Below are 13,713 nucleotides of genomic sequence, written 5' to 3'. Positions count from 1 at the left end.
CTCTGCACTGGCAGTAAGAGGAGCGATGCTCTGCATTGGCAGTAAGAGGAGCGATGCTCTGCATTGGCAGTAAGAGGAGCGATGCTCTGCAGTGGCAGTTAGTTTTTTGAATAGAGGATTTTCTTTACAATTTATTACTTAAATAAAATCTGATCCTCGCTGGATTATTAGTGTGTGGGAGGGTAAGGGTTAATCATGAGATTATCAGTGACAAGAGACTCCAGTGTTTACACCGCACAATCAGTGCACACTAATCCCTGATAAGAAGAAAGAATGCGGCTAATCAATACAGAGGGGTCAATACAGAGGGGTCAATACAGAGGGATCAATACAGAGGGGTCAATACAGAGGGGTCAATACAGAGGGATCAATACAGAGGGGTCAATACAGAGGGGTCAATACAGAGGGGTCAATACAGAGGGGTCAATACAGAGGGGTCAATACAGAGGTGTCAATACAGAGGGGTCAATACAGAGGGGTCAATACAGAGGGGTCAATACAGAGGGATCAATACAGAGGGGTCAATACAGAGGGGTCAATACAGAGGGGTCAATACAGAGGGGTCAATACCGAGGGGCCAATACCGAGGGGTCAATACAGAGGGGTCAATACAGAGGGGTCAATACAGAGGGGTCAATACAGAGGGGTCAATACAGAGGGATCAATACAGAGGGGTCAATACAGAGGGGTCAATACAGAGGGGTCAATACAGAGAGGTCAATACAGAGGGGTCAATACAGAGGGGTCAATACAGAGGGGTCAATACCGAGGGGTCAATACCGAGGGATCAATACAGAGGGATCAATACAGAGGAGTCAATACAGAGGAGTCAATACAGAGGGGTCAATACAGAGGGGTCAATACCGAGGGGTCAATACAGAGGGATCAATACAGAGGGGTCAATACAGAGGGGTCAATACAGAGGGATCAATACAGAGGGATCAATACAGAGGGATCAATACAGAGGGGTCAATACAGAGGGGTCAATACAGAGGGATCAATACAGAGGGGTCAATACAGAGGGGTCAATACAGAGGGATCAATACAGAGGGATCAAAACAGAGGGATCAATACAGAGGGGTCAATACAGAGGGGTCAATACAGAGGGGTCAATACAGAGGGGTCAATACAGAGGGATCAATACAGAGGGATCAATACAGAGGGGTCAATACAGAGGGGTCAATACAGAGGGGTCTATACAGAGGGGTCAATACAGAGGGATCAAAACAGAGGGATCAAAACAGAGGGGTCAATACAGAGGGATCAATACAGAGGGGTCAATACAGAGGGATCAATACAGAGGGATCAATACAGAGGGATCAAAACAGAGGGATCAAAACAGAGGGATCAAAACAGAGGTGTCAATACAGAGGTGTCAATACAGAGGGGTCAATACAGAGGGGTCAATACAGAGGGGTCAATACAGAGGGATCAATACAGAGGGGTCAATACAGAGGGATCAATACCGAGGGGTCAATACAGAGGGGTCAATACAGAGGGATCAATACAGAGGGATCAATACAGAGGGATCAATACAGAGGGGTCAATACAGAGGGATCAATACAGAGGGGTCAATACAGAGGGGTCAATACAGAGGGATCAATACAGAGGGGTCAATACAGAGGGATCAATACAGAGGGATCAATACAGAGGGGTCAATACAGAGGGATCAATACAGAGGGATCAATACAGAGGGATCAATACAGAGGGGTCAATACAGAGGGGTCAATACAGAGGGGTCAATACAGAGGGATCAATACAGAGGGATCAATACAGAGGGGTCAATACAGAGGGGTCAATACAGAGGGGTCAATACAGAGGGGTCAATACAGAGGGGTCAATACAGAGGGATCAATACAGAGAGGTCAATACAGAGGGGTCAATACAGAGGGGTCAATACAGAGGGGTCAATACAGAGGGATCAATACAGAGGGGTCAATACAGAGGGATCAATACCGAGGGGTCAATACAGAGGGGTCAATACAGAGGGATCAATACAGAGGGATCAATACAGAGGGATCAATACAGAGGGGTCAATACAGAGGGGTCAATACAGAGGGATCAATACAGAGGGGTCAATACAGAGGGGTCAATACAGAGGGGTCAATACAGAGGGATCAATACAGAGGGATCAATACAGAGGGGTCAATACAGAGGGGTCAATACAGAGGGGTCAATACAGAGGGATCAATACAGAGGGGTCAATACAGAGGGGTCAATACAGAGGGGTCAATACAGAGGGGTCAATACAGAGGGGTCAATACAGAGGTGTCAATACAGAGGGGTCAATACAGAGGGGTCAATACAGAGGGGTCAATACAGAGGGGTCAATACAGAGGGGTCAATACAGAGGGATCAATACAGAGGAATCAATACAGAGGGATCAATACAGAGGGATCAATACAGAGAGGTCAATACAGAGGGATCAATACAGAGGGGTCAATACCGAGGGGTCAATACAGAGGGGTCAATACAGAGGGGTCAATACCGAGGGATCAATACAGAGGGATCAATACAGAGGAGTCAATACAGAGGAGTCAATACAGAGGGGTCAATACAGAGGGGTCAATACCGAGGGGTCAATACAGAGGGATCAATACAGAGGGGTCAATACAGAGGGGTCAATACAGAGGGATCAATACAGAGGGATCAATACAGAGGGATCAATACAGAGGGGTCAATACAGAGGGGTCAATACAGAGGGATCAATACAGAGGGGTCAATACAGAGGGGTCAATACAGAGGGATCAATACAGAGGGATCAAAACAGAGGGATCAATACAGAGGGGTCAATACAGAGGGGTCAATACAGAGGGGTCAATACAGAGGGGTCAATACAGAGGGATCAATACAGAGGGATCAATACAGAGGGGTCAATACAGAGGGGTCAATACAGAGGGGTCTATACAGAGGGGTCAATACAGAGGGATCAAAACAGAGGGATCAAAACAGAGGGGTCAATACAGAGGGATCAATACAGAGGGGTCAATACAGAGGGATCAATACAGAGGGATCAATACAGAGGGATCAAAACAGAGGGATCAAAACAGAGGGATCAAAACAGAGGTGTCAATACAGAGGTGTCAATACAGAGGGGTCAATACAGAGGGGTCAATACAGAGGGGTCAATACAGAGGGATCAATACAGAGGGGTCAATACAGAGGGATCAATACCGAGGGGTCAATACAGAGGGGTCAATACAGAGGGATCAATACAGAGGGATCAATACAGAGGGATCAATACAGAGGGGTCAATACAGAGGGATCAATACAGAGGGGTCAATACAGAGGGGTCAATACAGAGGGATCAATACAGAGGGGTCAATACAGAGGGATCAATACAGAGGGATCAATACAGAGGGGTCAATACAGAGGGATCAATACAGAGGGATCAATACAGAGGGATCAATACAGAGGGGTCAATACAGAGGGGTCAATACAGAGGGGTCAATACAGAGGGATCAATACAGAGGGATCAATACAGAGGGGTCAATACAGAGGGGTCAATACAGAGGGGTCAATACAGAGGGGTCAATACAGAGGGGTCAATACAGAGGGATCAATACAGAGAGGTCAATACAGAGGGGTCAATACAGAGGGGTCAATACAGAGGGGTCAATACAGAGGGATCAATACAGAGGGGTCAATACAGAGGGATCAATACCGAGGGGTCAATACAGAGGGGTCAATACAGAGGGATCAATACAGAGGGATCAATACAGAGGGATCAATACAGAGGGGTCAATACAGAGGGGTCAATACAGAGGGATCAATACAGAGGGGTCAATACAGAGGGGTCAATACAGAGGGGTCAATACAGAGGGATCAATACAGAGGGATCAATACAGAGGGGTCAATACAGAGGGGTCAATACAGAGGGGTCAATACAGAGGGATCAATACAGAGGGGTCAATACAGAGGGGTCAATACAGAGGGGTCAATACAGAGGGGTCAATACAGAGGGGTCAATACAGAGGTGTCAATACAGAGGGGTCAATACAGAGGGGTCAATACAGAGGGGTCAATACAGAGGGGTCAATACAGAGGGGTCAATACAGAGGGATCAATACAGAGGAATCAATACAGAGGGATCAATACAGAGGGATCAATACAGAGAGGTCAATACAGAGGGATCAATACAGAGGGGTCAATACCGAGGGGTCAATACAGAGGGGTCAATACAGAGGGGTCAATACCGAGGGGTCAATACCGAGGGGTCAATACAGAGGGGTCAATACAGAGGGGTCAATACAGAGGGGTCAATAGAGAGGGGTCAATACAGAGGGGTCAATACAGAGGGGTCAATACAGAGGGGTCAATACAGAGGGATCAATACAGAGGGGTCAATACAGAGGGATCAATACAGAGGGATCAATACAGAGGGGTCAATACAGAGGGGTCAATACAGAGGGGTCAATACAGAGGGGTCAATACAGAGGGGTCAATACAGAGGGGTCAATAGAGAGGGGTCAATAGAGAGGGGTCAATACAGAGGGGTCAATACAGAGGGGTCAATACAGAGGGGTCAATACAGAGGGGTCAATACAGAGGGATCAATACAGAGGGGTCAATACAGAGGGATCAATACAGAGGGATCAATACAGAGGGATCAATACAGAGGGGTCAATACAGAGGGGTCAATACAGAGGGATCAATACCGAGGGGTCAATACCGAGGGGTCAATACAGAGGGGTCAATACAGAGGGGTCAATACAGAGGGGTCAATACAGAGGGGTCAATACAGAGGGATCAATACAGAGGGATCAATACAGAGGGGTCAATACAGAGGGGTCAATACAGAGGGGTCAATACAGAGGGATCAAAACAGAGGGGTCAATACAGAGGGGTCAATACAGAGGGGTCAATACAGAGGGGTCAATACAGAGGGGTCAATACAGAGGGATCAATACAGAGGGATCAATACAGAGGGATCAATACAGAGAGGTCAATACCGAGGGGTCAATACCGAGGGGTCAATACCGAGGGGTCAATACCGAGGGGTCAATACAGAGGGGTCAATACAGAGGGGTCAATAGAGAGGGGTCAATACAGAGGGGTCAATACAGAGGGGTCAATACAGAGGGATCAATACAGAGGGGTCAATACAGAGGGATCAATACAGAGGGGTCAATACAGAGGGATCAATACAGAGGGGTCAATACAGAGGGGTCAATACAGAGGGGTCAATACAGAGGGGTCAATACAGAGGGATCAATACCGAGGGGTCAATACAGAGGGATCAATACAGAGGGGTCAATACAGAGGGGTCAATACAGAGGGGTCAATACCGAGGGGTCAATACAGAGGGGTCAATACAGAGGGGTCAATACAGAGGGGTCAATACAGAGGGGCCAATACAGATGGGTCAATACAGAGGGATCAATACAGAGGGATCAATACAGAGGGGTCAATACAGAGGGGTCAAAAAAGGAGGGGTCAATACAGAGGGATCAATACAGAGGGGTCAATACAGATGGGTCAATACAGAGGGATCAATACAGAGGGGTCAATACAGAGGGATCAATACCGAGGGGTCAATACAGAGGGGTCAATACAGAGGGGTCAATACAGAGGGGGAATGCGGCTAATGCAGGATCAATACAGAGGGGGAATGCGGCTGATGATAGGATCAATACAGAGGGGTCAATACAGAGGGGTCAATACAGAGGGGTCATTACAGAGGGGTCAATACAGAGGAGTCAATACAGAGGGATCAATACAGAGGGGTCAATACAGAGGGGTCAATACAGAGGGGTCAATACAGAGGGGTCAATACAGAGGGGTCAATACCGAGGGGTCAATACAGAGGGGTCAATACAGAGGGGTCAATACAGAGGGGGAATGCGGCTACTGCAGGATCAATACAGAGGGGGAATGCGGCTAATGATAGGATCAATACAGAGGGGGAATGCGGCTAATGATAGGATCAATACAGAGGGGGAATGCGGCTAATGATAGGATCAATACAGAGGGGGAATGCGGCTAATGCAGGATCAATACAGAGGGGGAATGCGGCTAATGCAGGATCAATACAGAGGGGGAATGCGGTTGATGATAGGATCAATACAGAGGGGGAATGCGGCTAATGCAGGATCAATACAGAGGGGGAATGCGGCTAATGATAGGATCAATACAGAGGGGGAATGCGGCTAATGATAGGATCAATACAGAGGGGGAATGCGGCTAATGCAGGATCAATACAGAGGGGGAATGCGGCTGATGATAGGATCAATACAGAGGGGGAATGCGGTTGATGATAGGATCAATACAGAGGGGGAATGCGGCTAATGCAGGATCAATACAGAGGGGGAATGCGGCTAATGCAGGATCAATACAGAGGGGGAATGCGGCTAATGCAGGATCAATACAGAGGGGGAATGCTGCTAATGCAGGATCAATACAGAGGGGGAATGCAGCTAATGCAGGATCAATACAGAGGGGGAATGCTGCTAATGCAGGATCAATACAGAGGGGAATGCGGCTAATGATAGGATCAATACAGAGGGGGAATGCGGCTGATGATAGGATCAATACAGAGGGGGAATGCGGCTGATGATAGGATCAATACAGAGGGGGAATGCGGCTGATAGGATCAATACAGAGGGGAATGCGGTTCATGCAGGATCAATACAGAGGGGGAACGCGGCTAATGATAGGATCAATACAGAGGGGGAATGCGGCTAATGATAGGATCAATACAGAGGGGGAATGCGGCTGATGATAGGATCAATACAGAGGAGGAATGCGGCTAATGATAGGATCAATACAGAGGGGGAATGCGGCTAATGATAGGATCAATACAGAGGGGGAATGCGGCTAATGATAGGATCAATACAGAGGGGGAATGCGGCTGATAGGATCAATACAGAGGGGGAATGCGGCTAATGATAGGATCAATACAGAGGGGGAATGCGGCTAATGATAGGATCAATACAGAGGGGGAATGCGGCTGATAGGATCAATACAGAGGGGGAATGCGGCTAATGATAGGATCAATACAGAGGGGGAATGCGGCTAATGATAGGATCAATACAGAGGGGGAATGCGGCTGATAGGATCAATACAGAGGGGAATGCGGTTCATGCAGGATCAATACAGAGGAGGAATGCGGCTAATGATAGGATCAATACAGAGGAGGAATGCGGCTAATGATAGGATCAATACAGAGGGGGAATGCGACTGATGATAGGATCAATACAGAGGGGGAATGCGGTTCATGCAGGATCAATACAGAGGGGGAATGCAGCTAATGATAGGATCAATACAGAGGGGGAATGCTGCTAATGCAGGATCAATACAGAGGGGAATGCGGCTAATGATAGGATCAATACAGAGGGGGAATGCGGCTGATGATAGGATCAATACAGAGGGGGAATGCGGCTGATAGGATCAATACAGAGGGGAATGCGGTTCATGCAGGATCAATACAGAGGAGGAATGCGGCTAATGATAGGATCAATACAGAGGGGGAATGCGGCTAATGATAGGATCAATACAGAGGGGGAATGCGGCTAATGATAGGATCAATACAGAGGGGGAATGCGGCTGATAGGATCAATACAGAGGGGGAATGCGGCTAATGATAGGATCAATACAGAGGGGGAATGCGGCTAATGATAGGATCAATACAGAGGGGGAATGCGGCTAATGATAGGATCAATACAGAGGGGGAATGCGGCTGATAGGATCAATACAGAGGGGAATGCAGTTCATGCAGGATCAATACAGAGGAGGAATGCGGCTAATGATAGGATCAATACAGAGGAGGAATGCGGCTAATGATAGGATCAATACAGAGGGGGAATGCGACTGATGATAGGATCAATACAGAGGGGGAATGCGGTTCATGCAGGATCAATACAGAGGGGGAATGCAGCTAATGATAGGATCAATACAGAGGGGGAATGCGGCTAATGATAGGATCAATACAGAGGGGGAATGCGGCTGATAGGATCAATACAGAGGGGAATGCGGTTCATGCAGGATCAATACAGAGGAGGAATGCGGCTAATGATAGGATCAATACAGAGGAGGAATGCGGCTAATGATAGGATCAATACAGAGGGGGAATGCGGCTAATGCAGGATCAATACAGAGGGGGAATGCGGTTCATGCAGGATCAATACAGAGGGGGAATGCGGCTAATGATAGGATCAATACAGAGGGGGAATGCGACTGATGATAGGATCAATATAAAGGGATCAATACAGAGGGGGGAACAGGATCAATACAGAGGGGTGAACAGGATCAATACAGAGGGGGGAACAGGATCAATACAGAGGGGGAACAGGATCAATACAGAGGGGGGAACAGGATCAATACAGAGGGGGGAACAGGATCAATACAGAGGGGGGAACAGGATCAATACAGAGGGGGGAACAGGATCAATACAGAGGGGGGGAACAGGATCAATACAGAGGGGGGAACAGGATCAATAGAGTGGGGGGAACAGGATCAATACAGAGGGGGGAACAGGATCAATACAGAGGGGGGAACAGGATCAATACCGAGGGGGGAACAGGATCAATACAGAGGGGGGAACAGGATCAATACCGAGGGGGGAACAGGATCAATACCGAGGGGGGAACAGGATCAATACCGAGGGGGGAACAGGATCAATACAGAGGGGTGAACAGGATCAATACAGAGGGGGAACAGGATCAATAGAGAGGGGGAACAGGATCAATACAGAGGGGGGAACAGGATCAATAGAGTGGGGGAACAGGATCAATACAGAGGGGGGAACAGGATCAATACAGAGGGGGGAACAGGATCAATACCGAGGGGGGAACAGGATCAATACAGAGGGGGGAACAGGATCAATACAGAGGGGGGAACAGGATCAATACCGAGGGGGGAACAGGATCAATACCGAGGGGGGAACAGGATCAATACAGAGGGGGGAACAGGATCAATACAGAGGGGGGAACAGGATCAATAGAGTGGGGGAACAGGATCAATACAGAGGGGGGAACAGGATCAATACCGAGGGGGGAACAGGATCAATACCGAGGGGGGAACAGGATCAATACAGAGGGGGGAACAGGATCAATACCGAGGGGGGAACAGGATCAATACCGAGGGGGGAACAGGATCAATACCAAGGGGGGAACAGGATCAATACCGAGGGGGGAACAGGATCAATACCGAGGGGGGAACAGGATCAATACAGAGGGGGAACAGGATCAATACCGAGGGGGGAACAGGATCAATACAGATGGGGGAACAGGATCAATACAGAGGGGGAACAGGATCAATACCGAGGGGGGAACAGGATCAATACAGAGGGGGGAACAGGATCAATACAGAGGGGGAACAGGATCAATACAGAGGGGGGAACAGGATCAATACAGAGGGGGGAACAGGATCAATACAGAGGGGGGGAACAGGATCAATACAGAGGGGGGAACAGGATCAATAGAGTGGGGGGAACAGGATCAATACAGAGGGGGGAACAGGATCAATACATAGGGGGGAACAGGATCAATACCGAGGGGGGAACAGGATCAATACAGAGGGGGGAACAGGATCAATACAGAGGGGGAACAGGATCAATACCGAGGGGGGAACAGGATCAATACAGAGGGGGGAACAGGATCAATACAGAGGGGGAACAGGATCAATACCGAGGGGGGAACAGGATCAATACAGAGGGGGGAACAGGATCAATACAGAGGGGGAACAGGATCAATACAGAGGGGGGAACAGGATCAATACAGAGGGGGGAACAGGATCAATACAGAGGGGGGAACAGGATCAATACAGAGGGGGGAACAGGATCAATACAGAGGGGGGGAACAGGATCAATACAGAGGGGGGAACAGGATCAATAGAGTGGGGGGAACAGGATCAATACAGAGGGGGGAACAGGATCAATACATAGGGGGGAACAGGATCAATACCGAGGGGGGAACAGGATCAATACAGAGGGGGGAACAGGATCAATACCGAGGGGGGAACAGGATCAATACCGAGGGGGGAACAGGATCAATACCGAGGGGGGAACAGGATCAATACAGAGGGGTGAACAGGATCAATACAGAGGGGGAACAGGATCAATAGAGAGGGGGAACAGGATCAATACAGAGGGGGGAACAGGATCAATAGAGTGGGGGAACAGGATCAATACAGAGGGGGGAACAGGATCAATACAGAGGGGGGAACAGGATCAATACAGAGGGGGGAACAGGATCAATACCGAGGGGGGAACAGGATCAATACAGAGGGGGGAACAGGATCAATACAGAGGGGGGAACAGGATCAATACCGAGGGGGGAACAGGATCAATACCGAGGGGGGAACAGGATCAATACAGAGGGGGGAACAGGATCAATACAGAGGGGGGAACAGGATCAATAGAGTGGGGGAACAGGATCAATACAGAGGGGGGAACAGGATCAATACCGAGGGGGGAACAGGATCAATACCGAGGGGGGAACAGGATCAATACAGAGGGGGGAACAGGATCAATACCGAGGGGGGAACACGATCAATACCAAGGGGGGAACAGGATCAATACCGAGGGGGGAACAGGATCAATACCGAGGGGGGAACAGGATCAATACCGAGGGGGGAACAGGATCAATACAGAGGGGGAACAGGATCAATACCGAGGGGGGAACAGGATCAATACAGAGGGGGGAACAGGATCAATACAGAGGGGGAACAGGATCAATACCGAGGGGGGAACAGGATCAATACCAAGGGGGGAACAGGATCAATACCGAGGGGGGAACAGGATCAATACAGAGGGGGAACAGGATCAATAGAGAGGGGGAACAGGATCAGCACAGAGGGTGGAACAGGATCAATACAGAGGGGGAATGCGACTGATGCAGGATCAATACAGAGGGGGAATGCGGCTGATGCAGGATCAATACAGAGGGGGAATGCGGCTGATGCAGGATCAATACAGAGGGGTGCAGGGGTTTGGGAAGGGTTTGCTAATCTCACATTAGTAACAATTCTTGGCGCTGGCCTCAGACACCCGAACATGTCACAAAAGTCGTCAATGTTCGGTTTTGTTTGGTTTTTCTTATTACCTTCTATAGTGTGGTGCTGTATGATGAGCAGGGGGTGTGGTTGAAGACAGGAAAGGGTGGGGAGAGGTCAGAGGAGTGGTGGGCTGTATGATGAGCGGGTGGGTGTGTTTGATGACAGGAGAGGGTTGGGAGAGGTCAGAGGAGTTGCGAGTTGTATGATGAGCAGGGGACATGCTTAATGACAGGAGAAGGTGGGGAGAGGTCAGAGGAGCGTCGGGCTGTATGATGAGCGGGGGACGTGTTTGATAACAGGAGGGGGTGGGGAAAAGTCAGGAGCGTCGGGCTGTATGATGAGCGGGGGACATGTTTGATGACAGGAGGGGGTGGGGAAAAGTCAGGAGCGGCAGGCTGCATGATGAGCGGGGGGACGTGTTTGATGACAGGAGAGGGTGGGGAGAGGTCAGAGGAGCGGCGGGCTGAATGATGAGCGGGGGGTGTCTTTGATGACAGGAGAGGGTGGGGAGAGGTCAGAGGAGCGGCGGGCTGTATAATAAGCGGGGGGTGTGTTTGATGACAGGAGAGGGTGGGGAGAGGTCAGAGGAGCGGCGGGGGGTGTGTTTTATGACAGGAGAGGGTGGGGAGAGGTCAGAAGAGCGGCGGGCTGTATGATGAGCAGGTGGACGTGTTTGATAACAGGAGGGGGTGGGGAGAGGTCAGTGGAGCGGCGGGCTGTATGATGAGCGGGGGGTGTGTTTGATGACAGGAGAGGGTGGGGAGAGGTCAGAGGAGTGGCGGGCTGTTTGATGAGTGGGGGGACATGTTTGATGACAGGAGAGGGTGGGGAGAGGTCAGATGAACAGCGGGCTGTATGATGAGCGGGGGGACGTGTTTGATGACAGGAGAGGGTGGGGAGAGGTCAGAGGAGCGGCGGGCTGTATGATGAGCGGGGGACGTGTTTGATGACAGGAAGGGGTGGGGAGAGGTCAGAGGAGCGGCGGGCTGTATGATGACCGGAGGGGGTGGGGAGAGGTCAGAGGAGCGGTGGGCTGTATGATGAGCGGGGGACGTGCTTGATGATAGGAGGGGGTGGGGAAAGGTCAGAGGAGCGGTGGGCTGTATGATGAGCGGGGGACGTGTTTGATGACAGGAAGGGGTGGGGAGAGGTCAGAGGAACGGCGGGCTGTATGATGAGCGGCGGGCTGTATGATGACCGGAGGGGGTGGGGAGAGGTCAGAGGAGCGGTGGGCTGTATGATGAGCGGGGGACGTGCTTGATGATAGGAGGGGGTGGGGAAAGGTCAGAGAAGCGGCGGACTGTATGATGAGCGGGGGGACATGTTTGATGACAGGAGGGGGTGGGGAGAGGTCAGAGCAGCGGCAGACTGTATGATGAGCGGGGTGGGATGTATTTGATGACAGGAGGGGGTGGGGAGAGATCAGAGGAGCGGCGGACGTTTTTTGTTTGTTTTTTCTCAACTTTATGTGTGTATTTTCCAGCAGCCAATCAGGGAACAGAAAACATCCACAAGGTTCAGATACAAGGGCTTGTGTTATTGGCTGCTCAAGTCACGTGTCCCTCTGCATATAAAATATGGACATGCGGCATCTGTGCTATTTTGTGAATGTTAAACATTAGTGAAGGTGCCGCAAGGGCTGCTAGACCGTGAGCTTAGCTAGGGGTGTAATGATAGATAGGAGAGTGATAGTGCAGTATAGGGGCGTGCAGTGCAGGGAAAGCTGCGTGCCACAAATCACCATTTCACCATCCAGTGATTGCTAATCCTGTGCTCCTGCTCAAACCTGCTGTATCCTCATCTAAATAGTGGAAAATCTGTGACCCAGCTAAAAGTTCCTATTTCCTCAGCTAAATTGTGGTATTTCAAAGATGAGTGGGAAATCCTGAGGTCGTGGTGGAAGGGGGAATAAGCGTGGTGTTCAAAGTGTATGTGGTGTAGGTGCTAAAGTTCCTGAAAGCTGTACTGCACAAACACCGGCTCATCCTGGCCAAAGACAACTGACAACTTCTGTTACTGGACAACAGTAAAGGCCCTGTCACACACAGAGATAAATCTGCAGCAGATCTGTGGTTGCAGTGAAATTGTGGACAATCAGTGGCAGGTTTGTGGCTGTGTACAAATGGAACAATATGTCCATGATTTCACTGCAACCACAGATCTGCCAAAGATTTATCTCTGTGTGTGACGGGGCCTTAAGACTTGTAGATGAGGATCCCAAAAAGAGCATGTGCTAGAGTGGATGGCAGGCTCTGCATCGAATGGCCTCTCCTCCTCTTCCTGCACCTCAACATCACACGCAGTTCATTCCCCAGAGGTGCCCCCCCAATTACACTTGTTTCCCCCTGCGCCAGAAATCTCCAACTGGCAAACTGACTTTGGGGAACTGGCTCGCCCACCCCAGGGCCTTAGGTGACTCGGTGTCGGGCCGGACTAGTCCAAGGTAGTCAGCGGTGGCGGGGCCCGATTCCGTGACCCTGGTGGAGTCAGTTAATGTGGCGATTTTGGGGAGAGGATGTTAATAAAGTTTATAATATGAAAACAAAAAATAGAAGGGCACCACCCAGAAGGGATCTCCTGGTATACTAAAGAGACATGACGAGAAACAAAAAAAGGAGTATACCGGTACAGGGATCACCAAATACAGACAGTTGGCAAAAAATTGTAACTTTATTGGTACAGCACAGCAACAACTAATAAAACACACTCGGTGAAAGG

This window comes from Anomaloglossus baeobatrachus, chromosome 1, assembly GCF_048569485.1.
Source record: "Anomaloglossus baeobatrachus isolate aAnoBae1 chromosome 1, aAnoBae1.hap1, whole genome shotgun sequence".
Classification (NCBI taxonomy): Eukaryota; Metazoa; Chordata; class Amphibia; order Anura; family Aromobatidae; genus Anomaloglossus; species Anomaloglossus baeobatrachus.
Note: the sequence above shows the minus strand (reverse complement) of the source record.